This window comes from Pseudophryne corroboree, chromosome 8 (genome assembly GCF_028390025.1).
Source record: "Pseudophryne corroboree isolate aPseCor3 chromosome 8, aPseCor3.hap2, whole genome shotgun sequence".
NCBI classification, from domain to species: Eukaryota; Metazoa; Chordata; class Amphibia; order Anura; family Myobatrachidae; genus Pseudophryne; species Pseudophryne corroboree.
The window spans coordinates 172,458,907-172,473,373 of NC_086451.1; the positions used below are offsets into that span (position 1 = coordinate 172,458,907).

General features: G+C 45.9%; 2 non-coding genes across 2 annotated transcripts; both read left to right on the forward strand.

Annotated features, from left to right (window-relative positions):
- The first annotated feature begins 1,960 nt into the window (after positions 1-1,960).
- Positions 1,961-2,124, forward strand: LOC134950354 (U1 spliceosomal RNA). Its single transcript, XR_010183288.1, has one exon. It is a non-coding gene; the product is annotated as a U1 spliceosomal RNA (small nuclear RNA).
- Positions 2,125-2,276: 152 nt separating this feature from the next.
- Positions 2,277-2,439, forward strand: LOC134953405 (U1 spliceosomal RNA). The gene has a single exon (XR_010185560.1). It is a non-coding gene; the product is annotated as a U1 spliceosomal RNA (small nuclear RNA).
- Positions 2,440-14,467: the final 12,028 nt, after the last annotated feature.

The following is a 14,467-nucleotide window of genomic DNA, read 5'->3' on the forward strand; positions in this document are numbered from 1 at the left end:
TCTTTGGGTACCCTTACACCTGATGGTCTGAATGAGAGCATCGAACTGAACAACATTGGCAGTCTCTGAAGATTTTATCTATTGATTTACCTAATATATTATTTATTGAATATCCATTTATTGTATGTTTAATAAATAAACAAAATTATTAGAAGTAGCTATTTTGGAAACAGCTTTCCTCTTAGGATGAAACTGTATAATCCTGTTGTGTGTGTTCCTTTAAAGTTCTTTAGTAAAATCCACTAGTAATGATGAACATCAGATTTCTTCCTCCATCCTCTTTTTACACTTTCTCTTGGTTCTATATATATATATTTTTTTTTCTATTTTTTTTTCCCCTCCTTCTCCCAAAAGGCCCCCCTCCCCCCCCTCCCTGTTTTAAATTTTAAAATCTTTAAATATTTAAATCTTCGAATCCTTAAATTGTCTGTTTAATATTTATTTTTTCTTCATTTCTTTTTGTTGTTTAAACAGCAATGTAATTATTCCAGGGGTTAAAATAATGAAATATAGAAATAATATTAACAAAAATTAAAGGTAAAAATGAATTGATAGAATGATCCCATTAAAAGTAAATAAATAATATGGATGTTAAGCTGAGCGGGTTGGATTCAAACATGGGACTAGCTGCATAGAGTGCAGGTGATGTTTCCCCTGCGCCACAAGAACTGCTTTAGTAGTGGCATGGATTTATGTTACCCTAAAAGGTTTTATATAAGTAAATGGGGATCCTTAGTGCTGAGTCTCTGAATTATGTATATGTGATTATAGATATGAGGTATTGATTGAAAGATTATAGGTTAATCTGTATATAGATTATATATTTTCTGTTATTTTTTAAACCACCTTGTTGCTTATTTTATTATTATTTTTAATCACCATGTTGCTTATTTTTATATTATGAAATGCCTTTATATGTGCAATTGCAATTAGAAAGTTGTTCCATATGTGGGTCATTACATGTATGCATCCAATTAGTACATGTATGTATCCAATCAACTAATTAGTAATGCTATTGGTCCGGTGTATTTTAAAAAGAGCCTGCTAGGCTGCTGATGTATCCTCTGACGAAACCGCTCTTGGATAACAGCGGAGAAAGTGATTACCGGACACTCTGATTGCTGAGATATAAGCCCGTTCATGAACGAGCTACATCACGGCGGACGTCTGATGTAAAGACAGCGGTGAAGGGGAAAAAGCAATTTGAGACCGAGCAAAAGGAGGTCTCTACCCCACGGCAGGGAGAAATATCCCGACCGCGAGTGCCAATAAGATCCAGCCACGGTTAACGGGGGTCGTAGCATACCGCTGTGTTTCACCAACCATCACAGCGCTCTCCCCCTGTTTTCTTTCATTACTCACGTGAGTTACATATGAACTTTAACTGCAGTAAATAAGAGGCGTTGGTTACAACTGTTGCTGTTCATCCACAAGAAGGAATTTAATGTATCAATTACAATTGGAAAGTAACGATTAAATTACAACAGCTGTATCCAGGAGGATTTTTTGGACACTTTAATAAACATTCCGTTGTCATCAAGGGCAATATGAAATAGATCCTGATTACATTTAGATATGGATAGTGGTGCCTATATATGTTGACTCCATTGTATTTTATTGAATGTGGGTTTCTTCTGTCTATATATATTTTTTAAAAATAAAGAGCTTGTACATTTTATTTTTTGCGCTCCCTTGATAACAAGTGTGATTATCTTTAAAATTTGGTTTATTATTGGTAGAACAGTACTACCTATGGGAGCAGCATTTTATAATATATGGTGAAAATTAATAGATGTATAAAGATTAAATAAGCAACAAATTGGTGAAATAGATACGTTTTGATAGGAGCGCTGGGTTCTATATATATATATTGACATTTGGTTATATATATGTATAGACTTTATAAATTCTTGACAGAGATGTGCCTGAGCAGCGGCCCTCCCCAGCCCTATCCCAAATCATACTTATTTTGCATAGGAGATACCATGGTCATGAAGATTGTTCTCCCAGGGTGAGGTTCATTCATTGCATTCTGGGTATGCTGACCCCTGTGATTTCCCCAAATGTGGGAAACTCGACTGCATTATTTGTGGTAGTGGGGGACTGTGTTTGTGCTTTCCTCTGGTCAGCTCTGGTAAAAGTCAGATTTATTTGTCTCAGATCTTCCTCTAGCCTTGTTCTTCTTTCGAGAGTTTCCATGTGCTGCCTCAGTTGGATCTCCTTCACTTGACAGGGGGGTGCCCGAGCAGCGACCCTCCCCAGCTCTAGCCCAACTCCTATTTACCTGCCAGGTGAGATACTATGATCATGAAGGTGCTTCTCCCAGGGCAAGGCTCACCCATTGCACTCTGGGTGTGCTGCTCATGCGGTTTCCCCAAATGTTGGACACTTGACTGCATAATTTGTGTTTCCCCTGGTCGGCTCTCGAATAATTCAGATCTCTTTGTCTCAGGTCTCTCTCCAGCCTAGTTTGCTGTCTGTTTCCACTTCTCTTTTCTTGAGTTGTTCCCTTCTATGCCCTTGCGCACTATCCTGACTTCTCCCGTCTGCTTACTTTGTGCCTTCCAACGCACAATGCAAACTACAGGTAGTGCTGCAGGGCCCACACCCTTTTACTTGCCTTACAGAGCAGCTCTGGAGCTGTTACAGTGCCCAGCTGCTGCAAGAAATCAGCTTGAATGCTTCAGGGGCTGGGGCATAGCCCCACACCGAAGGAGGGTGGAGGTGTTTAATGCGAACTAGGGGTCATCCAAGCGCCGCAAAAGGCCGCCATGCCCTGCACGCCCCTTTTCTCTTTTCATATGCAGACGAGGGTTGAAGCCAACTTTGACCCACTGCTTGGATGACATCACCATATGCAAATCCATCTGCTGCAGGCCTTCCCCCAGGAATGCTTGCACTAGTTGTTGCATTTGGTTTGTTGTTTGGGGGTGCTTCAGTATTAGGCAGCCTTCTGCCCTCCCATGTTCATCTGAAAATATGTGTTCTCCCTGCAGTTGTTGTCCCCAGATGAGAGTTCCCTTGTGCTGCCTCAGTTGAATCTCCTTTACTTGACAGAGATGTGCCTGAGCAGCGGCCCTCCCCAGCTCTATCCCAAGTCATACTTATTTTGCATAGGAGATACCATGCATCTATACATACATGCGCTAACACCTGGGCATACACTGATGTACCCACACCTAATATCCATACATACACGCCCTGACACCTGGACATACACCAACATTCCCACACCTGCATCTATACATACACATGCTGACACCTGGACATACACCAACATACAAGCACCTGCATCTATATATACACGCGCTGACAAATGGACATACACCGACGTACCCACACTTGCATCTATACATACATGCACTGACATCTGGACATACAAGCACCTGCATCTATACATACACGCGCTGACACCTGAACCTACACTGACGTTCCCACACCTGCATCTATACATACACATTCTGACACCTGGACATACACAGACGTACCCACACCTGCATCTATACATACACGCGTTGACACCTGGACGTACACTGACGTACACACACCTACATCTATATATGCATGGATGCAAATGTGGGTACGTCTGTATACGTCCAGTTGTTAGCATGTGTATGTATAGATGTTAGGTGTGGGTACATCAGTGTATGTCCAGGTGTCAGCACATGTATGTATAGATTCACATGTGGGTACGTTGGTGTACGTTTAGGGGTCAGCGTGTTTATGTATAGATGTTGGTGTGTGTATGTCAGTGTACGTACAGATATAGGTGTGTGTATGTATGTATGTATGTATGTATATGTATAGAGGAAGGTGTGATACATACATATAACACATACATGATAGATACATACATATATCACACACACGATAGATAGATAGATAGATAGAACACATACATACAAGATAGATACATACATACATACATGATAGATAGATACATATATACACACACATACGATAGATAGATAGATAGATAGATAGATATATATATATATATATCACAAACATATATAATTCATACATATATCACACTCACATACATGATACATACATGAGAAAGACCTGGGAAGGTGATGAGGCCCGGGCCCCCTGCTGATGTTGCGTTGAGGAAGGCAGTGTTCCAGGGCGGATGCCAGTCGGGGAGAGCGCCGCGCAGCCCGGGAAAAATACTGCTGAGGAGCTACATCTGGAAGAGCCCCAGGGAGGGAGAGTGTCACATGCCCCATCCTGCGCGGCACACTCTGCAGGCCTGCACATGGGAAGGGAGGTCTCTGGCCACACATACTCACCCTGCTGCTGAAGCCCCGCTGCTGTCCCCATCAGCGCTCTCCAGCGGGGAGCGGGGCCAGGATGAACCTCAACCTGTGAGAACTATCTTCATGATCAAGAGATCTCATATGCAAGATAAGTATGTGTTGGGAAAGGGCTGGGGAGGGCGGCTGCTCGGGCACACCCTCGTCAAGTTAAGGAGATTTAACTGAGGAAGCACAAGGGAACTCTCGTCTGGGGACAACAACTGCAGGGAGACCACATCTTTTCAGATGAACATGGGAGGGCGGAAGGCTGCCTAATACTGAAGCACCCTCAGACATTAAACCATATGCAACAACTATTGCAAGCATTCCTGGGGGAAGGTCTGCAGCAGACGGATTTGCATTCAGTGATGTCATCCAAGCAGTGGGCCAAAGTTGGCTGGAACCCTCATCTGTATATGAAAAGAGAAAAGGGGCATGCGGGGCATGGCGGTCTTTTGCGGCGCTTGGATAACCCCAAGTTTGCAATAGACACCCCCACCCTCCTTCGGTGTGGGGCTCATGTTGGCCATGCCCAAGCCCCTGAAGCATTCAAGCTGATTTCTTGCAGCAGCTGGGCTCTACAAGACAAGTAAAAGGGTGTGGGCCCTGCAGCACCACCGGTAGTTTGCATACACACATATATAGGACAGCATCTCTTATATGCCCCAGGGTCAATAAAATAGTATCCTTGTCTAGGCTATCCATCCCCTCAGATAAGGCATTTGTCCATGCCGCTACAGCACTACACACCCAGGTCGACGCAATTGCCGGTCTGAGTAAGGTACCTGAATGTGTATAAATGGACTTCAGGGTAATCTCCTGTTTGCGGTCAGCACACTCTTTGAGGGTAGCCGTATCCTGGGACGGGAGGGCTACCTTCTTGGATAAGCGTGTTAATGCTTTGTCCACCCTAGGGGAGGATTCCCATCGTAACCTATCCGTTGATGGGAAAGGATACGCCATAAGATTCCTTTTGGAAATCTGCAGTCTTTTATCTGGAGATTTCCAAGCTTTTTTACATAACTCGTTCAGCTCGTGTGAGGGGGGCAAGGTTACCTCAGGCTTCTTTCCCTTGTACATATGTACCCTCTTGTCAGCGACAGGGGGTTACTCTGTGATGTGCAAACCATCTTTTATTGCCATAATCATAAATCGAATGGATTTTGCCAATTTTGGCTGTAACTTTGCATCATCGTAATCGACACTGGAGTCAGAATCCGTGTCGGTATCTGTGTCAACAAACTGGGATAGTGGGCGCTTATGAGACCCTGACAGTCCCTGCAACATAGGATCAGGCATGGGTTGAGACCCTGACTGTCCCAAAGCTTCTGCCTTGTCTAATCTTTTGTGCAATGAGTTTACACTAGCATTTAAAACATTCCACATATCCATCCAATCAGCTGTCGGCAGAGAAACCACATTCATTTGCTCCCGCTCCTCTCTAATATAGCCTTCTTCCTCAGACATGTCGACACACGTGTACCGACACACCACACACACAGGGAATGCTTTTTCTGAAGACAGTTTCCCCACAAGGCCCTTTGGAGAGACAGAGAGGGAGTATGCCAGCACACACCCCAGCGCTATATAACCCAGGAATAAAACAGTAACTTAATGTTTGCCCAGTAGTGCTGCTGTATGTAATTTGCGAATTATGTGCCCCCCCCCCCCCCCTCTTTTCAACCCTCTTGTCTAACGTGGTATAAGCAGGGTAGAGTCCGGGGAGCTTCCTCTCAGCGGTGCTGTGGAGAAAAAATGGCGCTGGTGAGTGCTGAGGGAGAAGCCCCGCCCCCTCGGAGGCGGGCTTCTGTCCCGCTTAAACTGTAAAATTGGTGGGGGCTCATACATTTATACAGTGCCCAGCTGTATATATGTTATATTTTTGCGAAAGAGGTTTATATTGCTGCCCAGGGCGCCCCCCCTGCGCCCTGCACCCTTACAGTGACCGGAGTATGTGAGGTGTATGGGAGCAAAGGCACACAGCTGCAGTGCTGTGCATTACCTCAGTGAAGATCATGAAGTCTTCTGCCGCCTCTGAAGTCTTCTTTTCTTCTCATACTCACCCGGCTTCTATCTTCCGGCTCTGCGAGGGGGTCGGCGGCGCGGCTCTGGGACGGACGGCGAGGGTGAGATCCTGCGTACCAATCCATCTGGAGCTAATGGTGTCCAGTAGCCTAAGAAGCAGGACCTTGCAACTCAGAGAGTAGGGCTGCTTCTCTCCCCTCAGTCCCTCGATGAGGGAGTCTGTTGCCAGCAGTGCTCCCTGAAAATTAAAAACCTAACAAAATACTTTCTGTCAGAAAGCTCAGGAGAGCTCCTGAAAAGCACCCAGTCTCCACTGGGCACAGTATCAAACTGAGGTCTGGAGGAGGGGCATAGAGGGAGGAGCCAGTGCACACCCAGAACTAAAGTCTTTCTTAAAGTGCCCATGTCTCCTGCGGAGCCCGTCTATCCCCATGGTCCTTACGGAGTCCCCAGCATCCTCTAGGACGTTAGAGAAAATAGGATTTTAATACCTACTGGTAAATCCTTTTCTCTTATTCCGTAGAGGATGCTGGGCACCCGTCCCAGTGCGTACTGTGTCTGCAGTTATTAAATGGCCCTTAACTCCAGAACATTTATGTGGAGACAACTTTCCTGACTTGACCATCTTCCTTGGATGTTTTCCCCCTGTGTGACTGCTCCCCAGCCTCGGAGGGTTGCATCCGTGGTCCCTAGGATCCCGTCCTGGATCCCAAACCATCGCCCCTCTAGGTGGTGAGAACTGTGCAGCCACCAATGGAGTGAGATTCTGGTCTTGGAAGACAGGATTATCCTCCGGTGCATGTGTAGGTGGGATCCGGACCACTTGTCCAACAGGTCCCACTGGAACACTCTGGCATGGAGCCTGCCAAACTGAATGGCCTCGTAGGCCGCAACCATCTTCCCCAGCAACCGAATGCATTGATGGATTAACACTCTTGCTGGTTTCAGAATTTGTTTGACCAGACTCTGGATCTCCAGAGCCATTCCACTAGAAGAAAACCTCTTCTGTGTCCAGTATCACTCCCAAAAACAACAACCGCGTCATTAGGACCAACTGCGATTTTGGCAAGTTTAGGAGCCAACCATGTTGTTAAAGAACTGTCAGGGAGAGTAGATGTTTTGCACCAACTGGTACCGGGATCTCGCCTTTATCAGGAGATCATCCAAGTACGGGATAATTGTGACTCCTTGCTTGCGAAGGAGAACCATCATTTCCGCCATCACCCTGGTGAAAATCCTCGGAGCCGTGGACTAGAGATGAGCGGGTTCGGTTTCTTTGAATCCGAACCCGCACGAACTTCACTTTTTTTTCCACGGGTCCGAGCGACTCGGATCTTCCCGCCTTGCTCGGTTAACCCGAGCGCGCCCGAACGTCATCATGACGCTGTCGGATTCTCGCGAGACTCGGATTCTATATAAGGAGCCGCGCGTCGCCGCCATTTTCACTCGTGCATTGAGATTGATAGGGAGAGGACGTGTCTGGCGTCCTCTCCATTAGAATAGAGATAGATAGATTAGATAGAGAGAGATTGTGCAGAGTCGCAGACAGAGTTAGTTTACCACAGTCAGTGACCAGTGCAGTTGCTAGTTAACTTTTATTTAATATAATATATCCGTTCACTTCTCTCTGCTATATCCGTTCTCTGCCTGAAAAAAAAAACGATACACAGCACAGTCAGTCACACAGTGTGACTCAGTCTGTGTGCACTCAGCTCAGCCCAGTGTGCTGCACAGTCATCAATGTATAAATTAAAAGCTTATAATTAATTGTGGGGGAGACTGGGGAGCACTGCAGGTTGTTAGCAGGAGCCAGGAGTACAATTATATTAATTAACAGTGCACACTTTTGCTGCAGGAGTGGTGACCAGTGCCTGACCACCAGTATAGTATTGTTGTATACTACTAATATCTCTTTAAATATCAACCAGTCTATATTAGCAGCAGACACAGTACAGTGCGGTAGTTCACGGCTGTGGCTACCTCTGTGTCGGCACACGGCAGGCAGTCCGTCCGACCAGAATTGTATTATTTATTATTATATACCTACCACCTAACCGTGGTTTTTTTTTCATTCTTTATACCGTCATAGTGTCATCCTAATTGTTACGAGTATACTACTATCTCTTTATCAACCAGTGTACAGTGCGGTAGTTCACGGCTGTGGCTACCTCTGTGTCGGCACACGGCAGGCAGTCCGTCCGACCAGAATTGTATTATTTATTATTATATACCTACCACCTAACCGTGGTTTTTTTTTCATTCTTTATACCGTCATAGTGTCATCCTAATTGTTACGAGTATACTACTATCTCTTTATCAACCAGTGTACAGTGCGGTAGTTCACGGCTGTGGCTACCTCTGTGTCGGCACACGGCAGGCAGTCCGTCCGACCAGAATTGTATTATTTATTATTATATACCTACCACCTAACCGTGGTTTTTTTTTCATTCTTTATACCGTCATAGTGTCATCCTAATTGTTACGAGTATACTACTATCTCTTTATCAACCAGTGTACAGTGCGGTAGTTCACGGCTGTGGCTACCTCTGTGTCGGCACACGGCAGGCAGTCCGTCCGACCAGAATTGTATTATTTATTATTATATACCTACCACCTAACCGTGGTTTTTTTTTCATTCTTTATACCGTCATAGTGTCATCCTAATTGTTACGAGTATACTACTATCTCTTTATCAACCAGTGTACAGTGCGGTAGTTCACGGCTGTGGCTACCTCTGTGTCGGCACACGGCAGGCAGTCCGTCCGACCAGAATTGTATTATTTATTATTATATACCTACCACCTAACCGTGGTTTTTTTTTCATTCTTTATACCGTCATAGTGTCATCCTAATTGTTACGAGTATACTACTATCTCTTTATCAACCAGTGTACAGTGCGGTAGTTCACGGCTGTGGCTACCTCTGTGTCGGCACACGGCAGGCAGTCCGTCCGACCAGAATTGTATTATTTATTATTATATACCTACCACCTAACCGTGGTTTTTTTTTTCATTCTTTATACCGTCATAGTGTCATCCTAATTGTTACGAGTATACTACTATCTCTTTATCAACCAGTGTACAGTGCGGTAGTTCACGGCTGTGGCTACCTCTGTGTCGGCACACGGCAGGCAGTCCGTCCGACCAGAATTGTATTATTTATTATTATATACCTACCACCTAACCGTGGTTTTTTTTTCATTCTTTATACCGTCATAGTGTCATCCTAATTGTTACGAGTATACTACTATCTCTTTATCAACCAGTGTACAGTGCGGTAGTTCACGGCTGTGGCTACCTCTGTGTCGGCACACGGCAGGCAGTCCGTCCGACCAGAATTGTATTATTTATTATTATATACCTACCACCTAACCGTGGTTTTTTTTTCATTCTTTATACCGTCATAGTGTCATCCTAATTGTTACGAGTATACTACTATCTCTTTATCAACCAGTGTACAGTGCGGTAGTTCACGGCTGTGGCTACCTCTGTGTCGGCAGTCGGCAGGCAGTCCGTCCATCCATAATTGTATTATTATTATTATAATATATACCACCTAACCGTGGTTTTTTTTTCATTCTTTATACCGTCATAGTGTCATACTAGTTGTTACGAGTATACTACTATCTCTTTATCAACCAGTGTACAGTGCGGTAGTTCACGGCTGTGGCTACCTCTGTGTCGGCAGTCGGCAGGCAGTCCGTCCATCCATAATTGTATTATTATTATAATATATACCACCTAACTGTGGTTTTTTTTGCATTCTTTATACCGTCGTCATAGTGTCATACTAGTTGTTACGAGTATACTACTATCTCTTTATCAACCAGTGTACAGTGCGGTAGTTCACGGCTGTGGCTACCTCTGTGTCGGCAGTCGGCAGGCAGTCCGTCCATCCATAATTGTATTATTATTATAATATATACCACCTAACCGTGGTTTTTTTTTCATTCTTTATACCGTCGTCATAGTGTCATACTAGTTGTTACGAGTATACTACTATCTCTTTATCAACCAGTGTACAGTGCGGTAGTTCACGGCTGTGGCTACCTCTGTGTCGGCAGTCGGCAGGCAGTCCGTCCATCCATAATTGTATTATTATTATAATATATACCACCTAACCGTGGTTTTTTTATACCACCTAACCGTGGCAGTCCGTCCATAATTGTATACTAGTATCCAATCCATCCATCTCCATTGTTTACCTGAGGTGCCTTTTAGTTCTGCCTATAAAATATGGAGAACAAAAAAGTTGAGGTTCCAAAATTAGGGAAAGATCAAGATCCACTTCCACCTCGTGCTGAAGCTGCTGCCACTAGTCATGGCCGAGACGATGAAATGCCAGCAACGTCGTCTGCCAAGGCCGATGCCCAATGTCATAGTACAGAGCATGTCAAATCCAAAACACCAAATATCAGAAAAAAAAGGACTCCAAAACCTAAAATAAAATTGTCGGAGGAGAAGCGTAAACTTGCCAATATGCCATTTACCACACGGAGTGGCAAGGAACGGCTGAGGCCCTGGCCTATGTTCATGGCTAGTGGTTCAGCTTCACATGAGGATGGAAGCACTCAGCCTCTCGCTAGAAAACTGAAAAGACTCAAGCTGGCAAAAGCACCGCAAAGAACTGTGCGTTCTTTGAAATCCCAAATCCACAAGGAGAGTCCAATTGTGTCGTTTGCGATGCCTGACCTTCCCAACACTGGACGTGAAGAGCATGCGCCTTCCACTATTTGCATGCCCCCTGCAAGTGCTGGAAGGAGCACCCGCAGTCCAGTTCCTGATAGTCAGATTGAAGATGTCAGTGTTGAAGTACACCAGGATGAGGAGGATATGGGTGTTGCTGGCGCTGGGGAGGAAATTGACCAGGAGGATTCTGATGGTGAGGTGGTTTGTTTAAGTCAGGCACCCGGGGAGACACCTGTTGTCCGTGGGAGGAATATGGCCGTTGACATGCCAGGTGAAAATACCAAAAAAATCAGCTCTTCGGTGTGGAGGTATTTCACCAGAAATGCGGACAACAGGTGTCAAGCCGTGTGTTCCCTTTGTCAAGCTGTAATAAGTAGGGGTAAGGACGTTAACCACCTCGGAACATCCTCCCTTATACGTCACCTGCAGCGCATTCATAATAAGTCAGTGACAAGTTCAAAAACTTTGGGTGACAGCGGAAGCAGTCCACTGACCAGTAAATCCCTTCCTCTTGTAACCAAGCTCACGCAAACCACCCCACCAACTCCCTCAGTGTCAATTTCCTCCTTCCCCAGGAATGCCAATAGTCCTGCAGGCCATGTCACTGGCAAGTCTGACGAGTCCTCTCCTGCCTGGGATTCCTCCGATGCATCCTTGCGTGTAACGCCTACTGCTGCTGGCGCTGCTGTTGTTGCCGCTGGGAGTCGATGGTCATCCCAGAGGGGAAGTCGTAAGCCCACTTGTACTACTTCCAGTAAGCAATTGACTGTTCAACAGTCCTTTGCGAGGAAGATGAAATATCACAGCAGTCATCCTACTGCAAAGCGGATAACTGAGGCCTTGGCATCCTGGGTGGTGAGAAACGTGGTTCCGGTATCCATCATTACTGCAGAGCCAACTAGAGACTTGTTGGAGGTACTGTGTCCCCGGTACCAAATACCATCTAGGTTCCATTTCTCTAGGCAGGCGATACCGAAAATGTACACAGACCTCAGAAAAAGAGTCACCAGTGTCCTAAAAAATGCAGCTGTACCCAATGTCCACTTAACCACGGACATGTGGACAAGTGGAGCAGGGCAGGGTCAGGACTATATGACTGTGACAGCCCACTGGGTAGATGTATGGACTCCCGCCGCAAGAACAGCAGCGGCGGCACCAGTAGCAGCATCTCGCAAACGCCAACTCTTTCCTAGGCAGGCTACGCTTTGTATCACCGCTTTCCAGAATACGCACACAGCTGAAAACCTCTTACGGCAACTGAGGAAGATCATCGCGGAATGGCTTACCCCAATTGGACTCTCCTGTGGATTTGTGGCATCGGACAACGCCAGCAATATTGTGTGTGCATTAAATCTGGGCCAATTCCAGCACGTCCCATGTTTTGCACATACCTTGAATTTGGTGGTGCAGAATTTTTTAAAAAACGACAGGGGCGTGCAAGAGATGCTGTCGGTGGCCAGAAGAATTGCGGGACACTTTCGGCGTACAGGCACCACGTACAGAAAACTGGAGCACCACCAAAAACTACTGAACCTGCCCTGCCATCATCTGAAGCAAGAAGTGGTAACGAGGTGGAATTCAACCCTCTATATGCTTCAGAGGTTGGAGGAGCAGCAAAAGGCCATTCAAGCCTATACAATTGAGCACGATATAGTAGGTGGAATGCACCTGTCTCAAGTGCAGTGGAGAATGATTTCAACGTTGTGCAAGGTTCTGATGCCCTTTGAACTTGCCACACGTGAAGTCAGTTCAGACACTGCCAGCCTGAGTCAGGTCATTCCCCTCATCAGGCTTTTGCAGAAGAAGCTGGAGGCATTGAAGGAGGAGCTAACACGGAGCGATTCCGCTAGGCATGTGGGACTTGTGGATGCAGCCCTTAATTCGCTTAACAAGGATTCACGGGTGGTCAATCTGTTGAAATCAGAGCACTACATTTTGGCCACCGTGCTCGATCCTAGATTTAAAGCCTACCTTGGATCTCTCTTTCCGGCAGACACAGGTCTGCTGGGGTTGAAAGACCTGCTGGTGACAAAATTGTCAAGTCAAGCGGAACGCGACCTGTCAACATCTCCTCCTTCACATTCTCCCGCAACTGGGGGTGCGAGGAAAAGGCTCAGAATTCCGAGCCCACCCGCTGGCGGTGATGCAGGGCAGTCTGGAGCGACTGCTGATGCTGACATCTGGTCCGGACTGAAGGACCTGACAACGATTACGGACATGTCGTCTACTGTCACTGCATATGATTCTCTCAACATTGATAGAATGGTGGAGGATTATATGAGTGACCGCATCCAAGTAGGCACGTCACACAGTCCGTACTTATACTGGCAGGAAAAAGAGGCAATTTGGAGGCCCTTGCACAAACTGGCTTTATTCTACCTAAGTTGCCCTCCCACAAGTGTGTACTCCGAAAGAGTGTTTAGTGCCGCCGCTCACCTTGTCAGCAATCGGCGTACGAGGTTACATCCAGAAAATGTGGAGAAGATGATGTTCATTAAAATGAATTATAATCAATTCCTCCGCGGAGACATTGACCAGCAGCAATTGCCTCCACAAAGTACACAGGGAGCTGAGATGGTGGATTCCAGTGGGGACGAATTGATAATCTGTGAGGAGGGGGATGTACACGGTGATATATCGGAGGGTGAAGATGAGGTGGACATCTTGCCTCTGTAGAGCCAGTTTGTGCAAGGAGAGATTAATTGCTTCTTTTTTGGGGGGGGTCCAAACCAACCCGTCATATCAGTCACAGTCGTGTGGCAGACCCTGTCACTGAAATGATGGGTTGGTTAAAGTGTGCATGTCCTGTTTTGTTTATACAACATAAGGGTGGGTGGGAGGGCCCAAGGATAATTCCATCTTGCACCTCTTTTTTCTTTTCTTTTTCTTTGCATCATGTGCTGATTGGGGAGGGTTTTTTGGAAGGGACATCCTGCGTGACACTGCAGTGCCACTCCTAGATGGGCCCGGTGTTTGTGTCGGCCACTAGGGTCGCTAATCTTACTCACACAGCTACCTCATTGCGCCTCTTTTTTTCTTTGCGTCATGTGCTGTTTGGGGAGGGTTTTTTGGAAGGGACATCCTGCGTGACACTGCAGTGCCACTCCTAGATGTGCCCGGTGTTTGTGTCGGCCACTAGGGTCGCTAATCTTACTCACACAGTCAGCTACCTCATTGCGCCTCTTTTTTTCTTTGCGTCATGTGCTGTTTGGGGAGGGTTTTTTGGAAGGGCCATCCTGCGTGACACTGCAGTGCCACTCCTAGATGGGCCCGGTGTTTGTGTCGGCCACTAGGGTCGCTTATCTTACTCACACAGCGACCTCGGTGCAAATTTTAGGACTAAAAATAATATTGTGAGGTGTGATGTGTTCAGAATAGGCTGAAAATGAGTGTAAATTATGTTTTTTGAGGTTAATAATACTTTGGGATCAAAATTACCCCCAAATTCTATGATTT